A 12,004-nucleotide genomic window follows, 5' to 3' on the forward strand; every position below is an offset into this window, starting at 1 on the left:
GGTATATCACGCATGTTTAAAAGTATCGTTATCTCATAGTACAAACTGTGAAACAAATGGATCAACCATGAGTGCACAATATCTCAATTACGCTTAAGTCCCTCAAAATATAGACACCTCACTCTTTATCTGAAGTCAACCCCCCCCCCACACACACACACAGAGAAGTCGTTCTCTCCCCCAAACACCAACACACGAGCACATTAACACCCCTCTCTCTTGTAAAGTCCGGACCCCAACATAGGTCTCTATCACTTTGTCTCTCGGGCATGCACACATCTCTTCCCTCACTCTCTAGGTCTCCCGCTATCTCTCTTAGCCAAGCACACGCACTATGTAGTGTGTATATTTCCCATACACACAAAACATCGCCCCCAAACGTCTATCTCCCTAGTTATGTGGTTCTCGCGCACTCACCTCACACACCACCCCCACTGCAAACAAGCACACTTTGTCTCCTTGTGCACCACTCTCCTCTTTCTATCTCTCCCACATGCGGACCCGCCCCAGCTCCTTCCCTGCATACATATATGTCGTGACTCTTAGCATAGCTCCCTAATGTATAATCGTTCTCGATTTTGCACATTGTTCTCTACACCATTTATTCTAGATCTCTCATGAAGTCCCTATCACACACACGATGACTCTCTTCCGTTGCGTCTTCGTTCATAGGCCAATTTTGGACAACATCAACATTGTCTCCCTATCTATACGCCATTTATGGACACAAACGACCCCTCTCGCCCCATCTCTTCCTCTCTCTCTCTCTCTCCGTCACTAGCTCTCTCTTTCTCTCGCTCTCACACCCCTCTCCCACACACACACTCGATGTCTCTTCCAAATAGTCTGCTCCCCCAGCCCGCACCCGTGTTATCCCACTACTACACATGTCACACCATTCCCCCTTCCCTTATACTAGGTTTACATCATCAGTGGTCTCTCTACTCCACGTACACTCTCTCCCTCTCACACACAAACGCGTGCACAAACACACACAAACACGCACAAACACCCATTTATCTGGATCCTCATCTCTCCCCATGTCTGCATGTGTATCTCACACACTCACTCTCTAATTATGTATATGTGTCTCCACGTTACACAACACAAAGCCCCATGTACATGTCTCTCTCTATCCTCCACACACATAGACACAAAGAATCTGTTATCATTGCCTCAATCTCTAACATATCACACACGCACACTGTCTCTCTCTCTCTCGCAAACACGCTCATCAAGGGTTTCCCCGTGAATAACTTACCGCCTATTCATCAACAGTCATGGCAGTACGGCGAACACGAGACGTGAAAAAGAATAAATCTACACGTGCTTAGACCACCTAGTATGACTACTAGGACTAGAGCAAGCCAAAAAGCGCGCCGCCATCACCCCCTCCTTGTCTGCAATGGGAAAATCTTTGTTTTACACAGTCGAGAAGTTATTGTGCTAAGGCCCCACATGCCGAGGCGTTGAATAGAATGTAGATGCTAGTTTATGGAAGCAAGTATCGATAATACGTTTGTATCTCCATACTTATATTTCTTCTCTTATAAAAAACCGAGGTGGTGATGATGGTACGTGTGCCATCTTGCAATATAGACCGTCCGATCTATATCTGACGGATGGAAATTAAACTAAAAGATACCCGCACCCATCTCCACATTTGCAGACAAGGCCTTCCCTCGTTCATCCCTATCTCCAACAAACCTCATTGTTGAGCAATTAAGAAAGGAAGCCTCTGGAACAAACTGGCCTGGTGGCCGCTGCCGGCGTCGTCAATCCCCATGCCTCCGCTCAGTCCGACCACCAACCACCACCACACCCCACTCCTCTTGACCTTATCTCATATTTCTCAAGATATCATTAGTTTTCACACATGGGATTACTCCCGCAAGGGTCAATCACAACAAGTGTTTTATAAAAAAATGCATCTTGATGTTCCGTGCAATGCACGGATCTTGCTAGTACTCCTACACAAGACTAAGTTGGTGATGCTGGTGTGTCTGCCATCCGTCGTTTCTGACCATTAGATCTACATCTAACGATTGTGAGGTAAGTTGTTGCCTTTTCTCACCAACATCCCACTTGTCTACCAATTTGCAGGAAAACCCATAATTAGTATCTTAAAACCAACCACATCCCTCCCTGACCTCACCAAAGCAGCCCAAGGAATATATTCTAATTGAAACATATGTATATCAAAATTAGAGTGTTTTGTACCAAGTTTGTGAATAAGTATTATTCTAATTATGATTCGTTGCAACAAACATGAACATTGCTAGTATTTCCAACCAGGCATTTTTCCTAGTATTCCATAGTTTCGAGTTTTCCATCAAGATATTAGTCACTCGTGGTTGATATTTACTTTCAATCATGTACACATATGCACTATGTAACTAGCCTTGCTTATTGGCTTCCAAAGCTTAAATTTCACTCCTACTTACAATATGTAGAGTATCTAACAAAAAACTACCACTTTCAACCAGCCCTAGGAAGAATCTATTGTACAAAAAATAGCAAAAACATACCCAAAATTTCTTAATCCACGCCAAAAACTACTACCTAGTACTCCTACCGATTAGGTTCGTTTAAACCCATTTATGACAGGGTTGGCCCACACGTCCATACTGACGAGGCAGCCTAAACCAACACATTTTGTTTGACCGTTGATACGAGGGACCCACATCTGACCTTCTATCCTGTTATTCCCCCTCAAATCATTATTTTTCCTGAACATTACTTCAAACAGTACTGATGCGTGTTGGTCGGTGGCGCCGGTGATGAGCGAGTTGGCCGCCGCTCCGCCGGACGGGCCGGACGCCGCGCTGGCCTCCACACAGGTTGGCAGGCTGGCCCGAGCGTGACTCACGAGCGAGCAAGCCGCCGCGCTGGCCTTCGCTCGAGCCAGATGGCTGGCCTGAGTGCGGCGCGGGCGAGCAAGCCCCTGCGCTGCCGTGCCAATCTAGCTAGCAAACCTTGCAGACAAGTAGCTGGACGGAGCTATCTTGGCTAGCTAGCGGCCGCGAGCGCCGGACGAAGCTGGCATCCGGGCTGCCGCAACATGGGCTCCACACCGCCCGCGGTTTTGACCTCGCCTTCTACCAGCGGCGGTAGCTGCGTCCCATGGCCGAGTGTTGGTGTCAAAACCGGCGGATCTCGGGTAGGGGGTCCCGAACTGTGCGTCTAGGCGAATGGTAACAGGAGACAAGGGACACGATGTTTTTACCCAGGTTCGGGCCCTCTCGGTGGAGGTAAAACCCTACTCCTGCTTGATTAATATTGATGATATGGGTAGTACAAGAGTAGATCTACCACGAGATCAGAGAGGCTAAACCCTAGAAGCTAGCCTATGGTATGATTGTTGTTCGTCCTACGGACTAAAACCCTCCGGTTTATATAGACACCGAAGAGGGCTAGTGAGGGAGTCCTGGACTAGGGGGTGTCCGGATAGCCGAACTATCATCATTGGCTGGACTCCAAAACTATGAAGTACAAGATTGAAGACTTCGTCCCGTGTCCGGATGGGACTTTCCTTGGTGTGGAAGGCAAGCTTGGCGATACGGATATGTAGATCTCCTACCATTGTAGCCGACTCTGTGTAACCCTAGCCCTCTCCGGTGTTTAGCCTCCTTGATCTCGTGGTAGATCTACTCTTGTACTACCCATATCATCAATATTAATCAAGCAGGAGTAGGGTTTTACCTCCATCGAGAGGGCCCTAACCTGGGTAAAAACATCGTGTCCCTTGTCTCCTGTTACCATCCGCCTAGACGCACAGTTCGGGACCCCCTACCCGAGATCCGCCGGTTTTGACACCGACATTGGTGCTTTCATTGAGAGTTCCTCTGTGTCGTCACCTTTAGGCCCGATGGCTCCTTCGATCATCAACAACAACGCGGTCCAGGGTGAAACTTTTCTCCCTGGACAGATCTTCGTATTCGGTGGCTTCGCACTGCGGGCCAATTCACTTGGCCATCTAGAGGAGATCGAAAGCTACGCCCCTGGCCATCAGGTCAGGTTCGGAAGTTTGAACTATACGGCCGACATCCGCGGAGACTTGATCTTCGACGGATTTGAGCCACAGCCAGGCGTGCCGCACTGTCACGATGGGCATGATTTAGCTCTGCTGCCGGACAGTGCCCTGGAGGCCGCACAAGAGTCCGCTCCGACCCTTAGATCGGAGCCGATGACACCAATCGAGGATGGGTGGTTGGACACCACCTCGGGGGCTGCTACCTCTACGGCGATAGAGCCGAATACCGACCCTGTCCCTCATGAAGCTCGTGACTCCAAGGTGCCGGACTCCTCTCCAGACCCCAAACCTCCCGCGCCCCTGCCAATCGAATCCGATTGGGCGCCGATCATGGAGTTCACCGCTGCGGACATCTTTCAGCACTCGCCTTTCGGCGACATCTTGAATTTGCTAAAGTGTCTCTCTTTATCAGGAGAGCCCTGGCCGGATTATGGTCAGAGCGGTTGGGATGCGGACAACGAAGAAATTCAAAGCCCACCCACCACCCACTTTATAGCCACTGTCGATGACTTAACCGATATGCTAGACTTCGACACCGAAGACATCGACGGTATGGATGACGATGCCGGAGACGACCAAGAACCAGCACCCACAGGGCACTGGAAGGCCACCTCAACTCACGATGTATATATGGTGGATACACCTAAAGGAAGCGATAACGAGGAACAACGGGACGCTGTGAAGGATAATTCCCTCGAAAAACAGCCGAAACAGCGACGCAAGCGCCATCAAAAGTCCCACCTAGACAACGACAGCACCCATATAGACCCAGCCATAGAGCAGGGCGAACCGGTGGATGACGAACATGCCCCCGAGCAACTTCCAATCAGGATGAATTGGATAAGCAATCCACTCCCGGCAAACACAACAGTCCGGATGATCTCACGCCGGACACATCGTTGGAGCAGAAGAACCTCCACAAAGAGCTCGTTGCCACTGCACGAAGTCTGAAGAAGCAGAAGCGGAAGCTCAAAACAGCGGAAGACGTACTCAGAATGAGAAGGAGCAAAGTACTCAAGACCGCAGACAAATACGGCGATAGTCGCCAAGCAAAAAGCTACCCGAAGCGCAAACTGCTGCCCGAATTTGACGAGGAGGTCATAGAGCCCCCACAATCAAAAAACAAAGAGGCCGCCTGGTCGGATGGACGACCACATGGCAAACAAAGAGCGTCAAGCGGCGCCGCACACAAGCCGGCACATGATCCATATAAGGATCCTCGTAAAGAGGACGGCCCGGCCAAGTCCATTTATGGGTCAAGAAAGCAAGCTCCAGAAAGCAAAACAACACGTCGAGTATTCGAAAATCACGGCACACCCAAATACAGGGGCGTCGCACACCCCCTATGTTACCGACGAGGTGCTGGATCATGAATTTCCAGCGGGATTCAAACCCGTAAACATAGAGGCATACGACGGAACAACAGACCCTAGAGTCTAGATTGAGGATTACATCCTGCACATACATATGGCTAGAGGAGATGACCTCCACGCCATAAAATACCTACCCCTCAAGCTCAAAGGGCCAGCCCAACATTGGCTCAAAAGCCTCCCAGAAAATACCATTGGAAGTTGGGAAGAGCTCGAGAATGCGCTTCGGGCAAATTTTCAGGGGACTTATGTCCGCCCTCCGGATGCAGACGATTTAAGTCACATAACCCAACAGCCTGGAGAGTCCGCCCGCAAATTCTGAAACAGGTTCCTCACCAAAAAGAACCAAATAGTTGACTGTCCGGACGCCGAAGCCTTAGCAGCCTTCAAACATAACGTCCGAGATGAATGGCTCGCCAGACACCTCGGCCAGGAAAAGCCAAGAACAATGGCCGCACTAACAAGCCTCATGACTCGCTTTTGCGCGGGAGAGGATAGCTGGCTGGCAAGATGCAGCACCAGCGACCCAAGTACATCCGAGGTCAGGGATGGAAATGGGAAACCACGACGCAGAAAGGACCAGCACCGAACTAAGGGAAACGGCCCAAAGAGCACGGCAGTCAACGCCGGGTTCAAAAGCTCTAGGCAGAACAACAAAACACTGCCTCTCAAGGACAACAACGATGAGCTATCCAACCTAAACAAAATCTTGGACAAGATATGCCAAATCCACAGCACCTCCGGGAAGCTCGCAAACCATACCCACAGAGATTGTTGGGTCTTCAAACAGTCCGGCCGACTTAACGCTGAACACAAGGGGCTCTAAACACCAAGTGAGGACGATGACGAACTCCACAAGCAGAGAACCGGAAAACAAAGGAATTTCCCACAAGAGGTCAAAACAGTAAACTCACTTCATGTGATAACAGGCAAAAATAGAGCGGCGCCCATTAAAGTACGCACCGCACGGTCCACCCCAGCGGAGTCCCGACACTGGATGTCAAAATCAATCACTTTCGACCATCAGGATTACTCCGGAAGTATCTGGAACACAGGATGGACTGCCCTGATATTAGATCCTATAATCGACGGACTACAATTTACACAAGTCCTAATGGACGGCGGCAGTGATCTAAACCTACTATATCAGGATACAATCCGCGGAATGGGGATAGACCCAACCAAAATACGCCATAGCAACACCTCCTTTAAAGGAGTGATGCCAGGCCCATATGCCCATTGTACGGGCTTTCTACCACCGGAAGTTGTGTTCGGCTCATCCAACAACTCCCGTCGCGAAAAGTTAGTCTTCCACATTGCCCCATTTAAAAGTAGCTATCAAGCACTATTGGGACGCGAAGCTTTCACCCGCTTTAACGCAATACCACATTATGCATCACTTACACTTAAAATGCCCGGTCCACGCGGCATAATCTCATTAAAGGGAAACCCCGAGTGTTCCTCGAATACGAAAGAAAGTGAGACTGCCTTGACAGCCACACAATTAATCCGGCTTTGCCGATCAAAGCACCCAAACAGGTCATTCAGACCCCAGACACGGTTAGGCGAGTCCGGCACAAATAAACAAGGGGCTTACTAGCTGCGTACCCCCTTACAAGGGGCTGCACGCATGAACAATAAGAGACAATAAAGCTCAATTTTATTCGTTTTTTGACTTATATTCTGTCTATACATTTTTTGCACGATCCCTTTTTCAAACTAAGTTCTTCTCTTTTACAGATGAACACCGTGCTGCGCCCATCCAGGATACGGCACAACGGAGACACAGGCGCAGACGTGCAGTAGGGACCCATCGCAAGGATTCTTTTCAGATTAAGACCCTGCGTAAACCTTTCTTACTGTCTCTTGTTGATACACATCCCCCGGTTTCTCACTATAACCGACGAGGAGGCTGGCGTTTTGGCATCGGCCGCGTCAGAAATTTTTGCGCATACCTGGACACTAGGGGCTTAGGGCATTGTTCTGCCCGTTTTCATAAAGACCGAATACCTCAGGGAGTGTTCGACGTCTCGAGTTAGGCCTTATATGCATCCGCTTCGAATCATGTCTTTGGTCAAATGTTGGGTTTGCCCGGCTCCTGTGTTTTGCTGCCTTATGTTCCGCTCTATCGGCTAACGCGGCACCAGGAGAACTACTGCGATTGTGCCCTGGTTCGTCCAGGTGAGCACCTCAGTAGAGAAAGCCGAAAACTGACTGTCATGATATAGCGAGAAACTGGTCAACCACTCGATCGACCACCGGAATGTTTAATAGTCTTCCGCTTTAACGAAGGACCGTTTCCCGGTCAGGCACATACGCGCCCGAAATTCGGAGAGCGCAGTGCCCCTAGGGGCTATATAGTAGCCCCACCATCGAACTCCTATGGCTAAGTGAAAGTGATAAAGCATTATAGTCTGGTTGCCTAGTTTGCTACGCTCTCACCTCCTTCACAGGACCAAGACGTTGGATTAAGTGTGAAAATGCGCTTTTTTGCAAACCCCCCCGCACTATGTGCATGGGGGCTGAAGCCGAAGACTGCCATCTTTCAGGTTATATACACATATACGTTAACGGCCGCACAGGAGGTATTTCAACACTTGAACGCACAAGTATAAAAACCCTTATATTATATTTGAAACATGGTTTCACAAATCATATATGTCATTTGAACATAACATTTTTTGAGCACTGCGTTTCTATTAAATGAGTGCCCTGCAGGACTTCCTCAAAATAGTGCTCGGCTGGTAATCGGCTTCTGTCCGAATCCTGGGATGCAACGTCGGTGGCCTCCATCTCTGCCCAGTATGTTTTGACACGGGCGAGAGCCATCCGTGCACCCTCTATGCACGCCGACCGCTTCATCGCCTTGATATGCGGCACCGCATCAAGGAACTGCTGCACCAAGCCAAAATAACTCTTCGGCTTGGGCCTTTCCGGCCACAAATGAGCCACGACATCCTTCATGGCAAGTCCGGACAACCTATTCAGCTCAGCCCACTCGGCTAACCGATCGGTTAATGGAAGTGGATGCTCCGGACTATGGAATTGCGACCAAAATAGCTCTTCCATTCTGTGATCCTTTTGGCCGCGGAAGTGTGCGACTGCGTCTGCGGCACTCGCCGCCAAATTCAGATAAGCATCCTCCGCACCCCACAACTGGCCCAAGTGAGCATACTTCGGATCCGTGAACTTCCTACGCAGCAGAAAGGGCTTTCCAGCCGCAATATCCCCGGCCTGACGTAGCTCCTCTTTTATAGCCCTCATCGCGGATCGGGCATCCTTAGCCTTGGCGGTGGCCTTCTTCAGGTCCTCTTGCTCCGCTCGGTGTCCTCTTTCAAGAAACTCATAGCGGTCGGTAGCATCCTTCAGCTTCACGGCCATTTCGGCCATTTCCTCCCTGCTTCGGCAGTGAGCAGCCTGTTCAGCTTTTAGCTCTTCGGCCGCCTTCAAGGCAGCCGCATTACTTTTTCTGGCTTGCTCCTTGGCTCGGGCAAGCTCTGCCCGAAGGTCCTCCATAGCAGCGGCACCATCTGCATTAAGCATACATGTAGTAAGGCACGGACGTCAAGCTCCCTTACCAGGCGTCCGCGGAGAAGCCACATACCTTGTGACTCGTCAAGTCGTTTATTGACCAGCGCGATGTCCGCATCCGCAATGTCAAGTTGCCGCTTTAGTTCGGCAACTCTATCAGTCTGGCTGGCCACCGAACGCTCCGCCACCTGCATAGGAAGGGCGACATCTTACAACTGAGATTATGATCCTCGGCACGCCGTCGCTTTCGACAACGTACCGAGTCTCAGGGGCTACTATCTATACAGGGCACATTTTATGTGCAAAACTGTCAGAAGGTATGTCATTTTCGCGTACCTCAAACCCCATCAGTAAACTTCTGACGGCCTCATGTAACCCACTCCTAGCAGATGAAATCCTTTCAATCACCGTGCCCATTAACATACGGTGATCTTCTGGACCTTCAGCTCCTCCGGTCGTACACCAGTTGGCGCCGAACTCTCCGGCCCTGCCGGACTCGGGGAGACCCTCCGTGACCACACCTCAGGGTCGTCCGCCCCGCCTGATGGTGCGGCAGATGGAGGCGTTTCGCTCTCCATCATCTCCGGACGACGATCCCCTGAAGACGAGCTCTACAGAGAAGGGCTGAGATCCGAACTACAAGGTAATAACTTCGTTTATCTTCAGAAATAAAAACAGGGATGTCACTTATTACAAAACTCCCTTTTCTACTTACGGCTTGCTAGAGGTCTGATTCCCTTGGGGAAATAGTGCTGCCGGGGCTCCTCCCGGTGCAGGACCCTCTGGTGAAGATTTCTTCCCCCGCTTTGAGGCCTTGGTCTCCGGATCTTTAGAAGCAGTCCTCTTCTCCCCCTAGAGGGAGGGATTCTCGATCCCCCTGAGGGAGTCCTGGACTAGGGGCTGTCCGGACAGCCGGACTATCATCGTCCGCCGGACTCCAAGACTACGAAGATACAAGATTGAAGACTCCGTCCCGTGTCCGGATGGGACTTTCCTTGGCGTGGAAGGCAAGCTTGGCAATACGGATATGTAGATCTCCTACCATTGTAACCGACTCTGTGTAACCCTAGCCTCCTCCAGTGTCTATATAAACCGGAGGGCTTTAGTCCGTAGGACACAACATACATTATAACAATCATACCATAGGCTAGCTTTAGGGTTTAGCCTCCTTGATCTCGTGGTAGATCCACTCTTGTACTACCCATATCATCAATATTAATCAAGCAGGACGTAGGGTTTTACCTCCATCAATAGGGCCCGAACCTGGGTAAAACATCGTGTCCCTTGTCTCCTGTTACCATCCGCCTAGACGCACAGTTCGGGACCCCCTACCCGAGATCCGCCGGTTTTGACACCGACATTGGTGCTTTCATTGAGAGTTCCTCTGTGTCGTCACCAATAGGCTCGATGGCATCTTCAATCAACAACGCTGTCCAGGGTGAGACTTTTCTCCCCGGACAGATCTTCGTATTCGGCGGCTTTGCACTGCGGGCTAATTCACTTGGCCATCTGGAGCAGATCGAAAGCTACGCCCCTGGCCATCGGGTCAGATTCGGAAGCCTAAACTTCACAGCCGACGTCCGCGGGGACTTGATCCTCGACGGGCTCGAGCCAAAGTCAAGCGCGCCGCACTGTTGCGATGGGCATGATCTAGCTCTGCCGCCGAACAGTGCCTTGGTGGCCGCACACGAAGCCGCTCTGGCCCTTAGTCTGGAGCCGATCGCCCAGATCGAGGACCGGTGGATGGACACCACCTCGAGGGCTCCAACTTCCACGGCGATGGAGCCGAACACTAACCTTGTCCCTCGTGAAACTCATGATTCCGAGGTGCCGGACTCCTTGCCGGACTCCGGACCTCCCGCGCCCCTACCAAGCTAATCGGATTGGGCGCCGGTTATGGAATTCACCGCCGCAGACATCTTCCAATACTCACCCTTTGGTGACATCCTAAATTCGCTAAAGCATCTCTCGCTATCGGGAGAGTCCTGGCCGGACTATGGCCAGGATGGTTGGGATACGGACGACGAAGAAATTCAGAGCCCACCCACCACCCACTTTGTAGCCACTGTCGACGATCTTACCGACATGCTAGACTACGACTCCGAAGACATCGATGCTATGGACGATGATGCCGGAGACGAGCAGGAACCAGCGCCTACAGGGCACTGGAAGACCACCTCGTCATACGACATATACATGGTGGACACCCCAAAGGACGGGGACGGCGAAGAAGTAGCGGAGGCAGATTCCTTAAAGAAACAGCCCAAGCGCCGGCGTCAGCGGCGCCGCTCTAAATCCCGCCACAGCAAGAATGGAGATTCCGGCACAGGAGATAATAATACCCCAGAGAGTGCCGAAGATAATCCCCTCCAGCAAGACTCAACGCAGGAGGACGCAGAAGCAAGCCCCCACGAGAGGGCGGCAGATGAAGAGGTCGAGGATTATAACTATATACCTCCCTCCGAAGACGAGGCAAGCCTCAACGACGACGAATTCATCGTGCCCGAGGATCCCATCGAACAAGAGCGTTTTAAACGCAGGCTTATCGCCATGGCAAATAGCCTAAAGAAAAAGCAGCAGCAGCTTCAAGCTGATCAGGACCTGCTGGCCGATCGATGGACCAGGTCCTCGCGGCCGAAGAGTTTAAACTCGAACGCCCCTCCAAAAGTTACCCCAGACGCAAGTTGCTCCCCCGATTAGAGGAGGAAGCATACATACCTTCATCACCAGCGCATGATACGGCCGACCGACCACCCCGTGGTCGCGACAGAGAGGCATCCAGACCCTCCACAAAGACCGTACCCCGGCATCGCCCCAAAGGTACAAAGCCAAGAGGGAACGCGCCGGACATGCGAGACGTATTGGAGGACAAAGCAAGGCAATCCAGATCCATCTACGGATCACGAGGGCGCCCCACGACCCACGACGAGTACCGTCGCGCCGGATACAATAAACACCGGCCGGGCCGAACACAGCAGACAACGCTCCCTCGAGCTGCGTCATGATATTGCTCAATATAGAGGCGCCGCACACCCGCTATGCTTCACTGACGAAGTAATGGATCATCAAA

Source organism: Triticum aestivum, chromosome 5B (assembly GCF_018294505.1).
Source record: "Triticum aestivum cultivar Chinese Spring chromosome 5B, IWGSC CS RefSeq v2.1, whole genome shotgun sequence".
NCBI lineage: Eukaryota > Viridiplantae > Streptophyta > Magnoliopsida > Poales > Poaceae > Triticum > Triticum aestivum.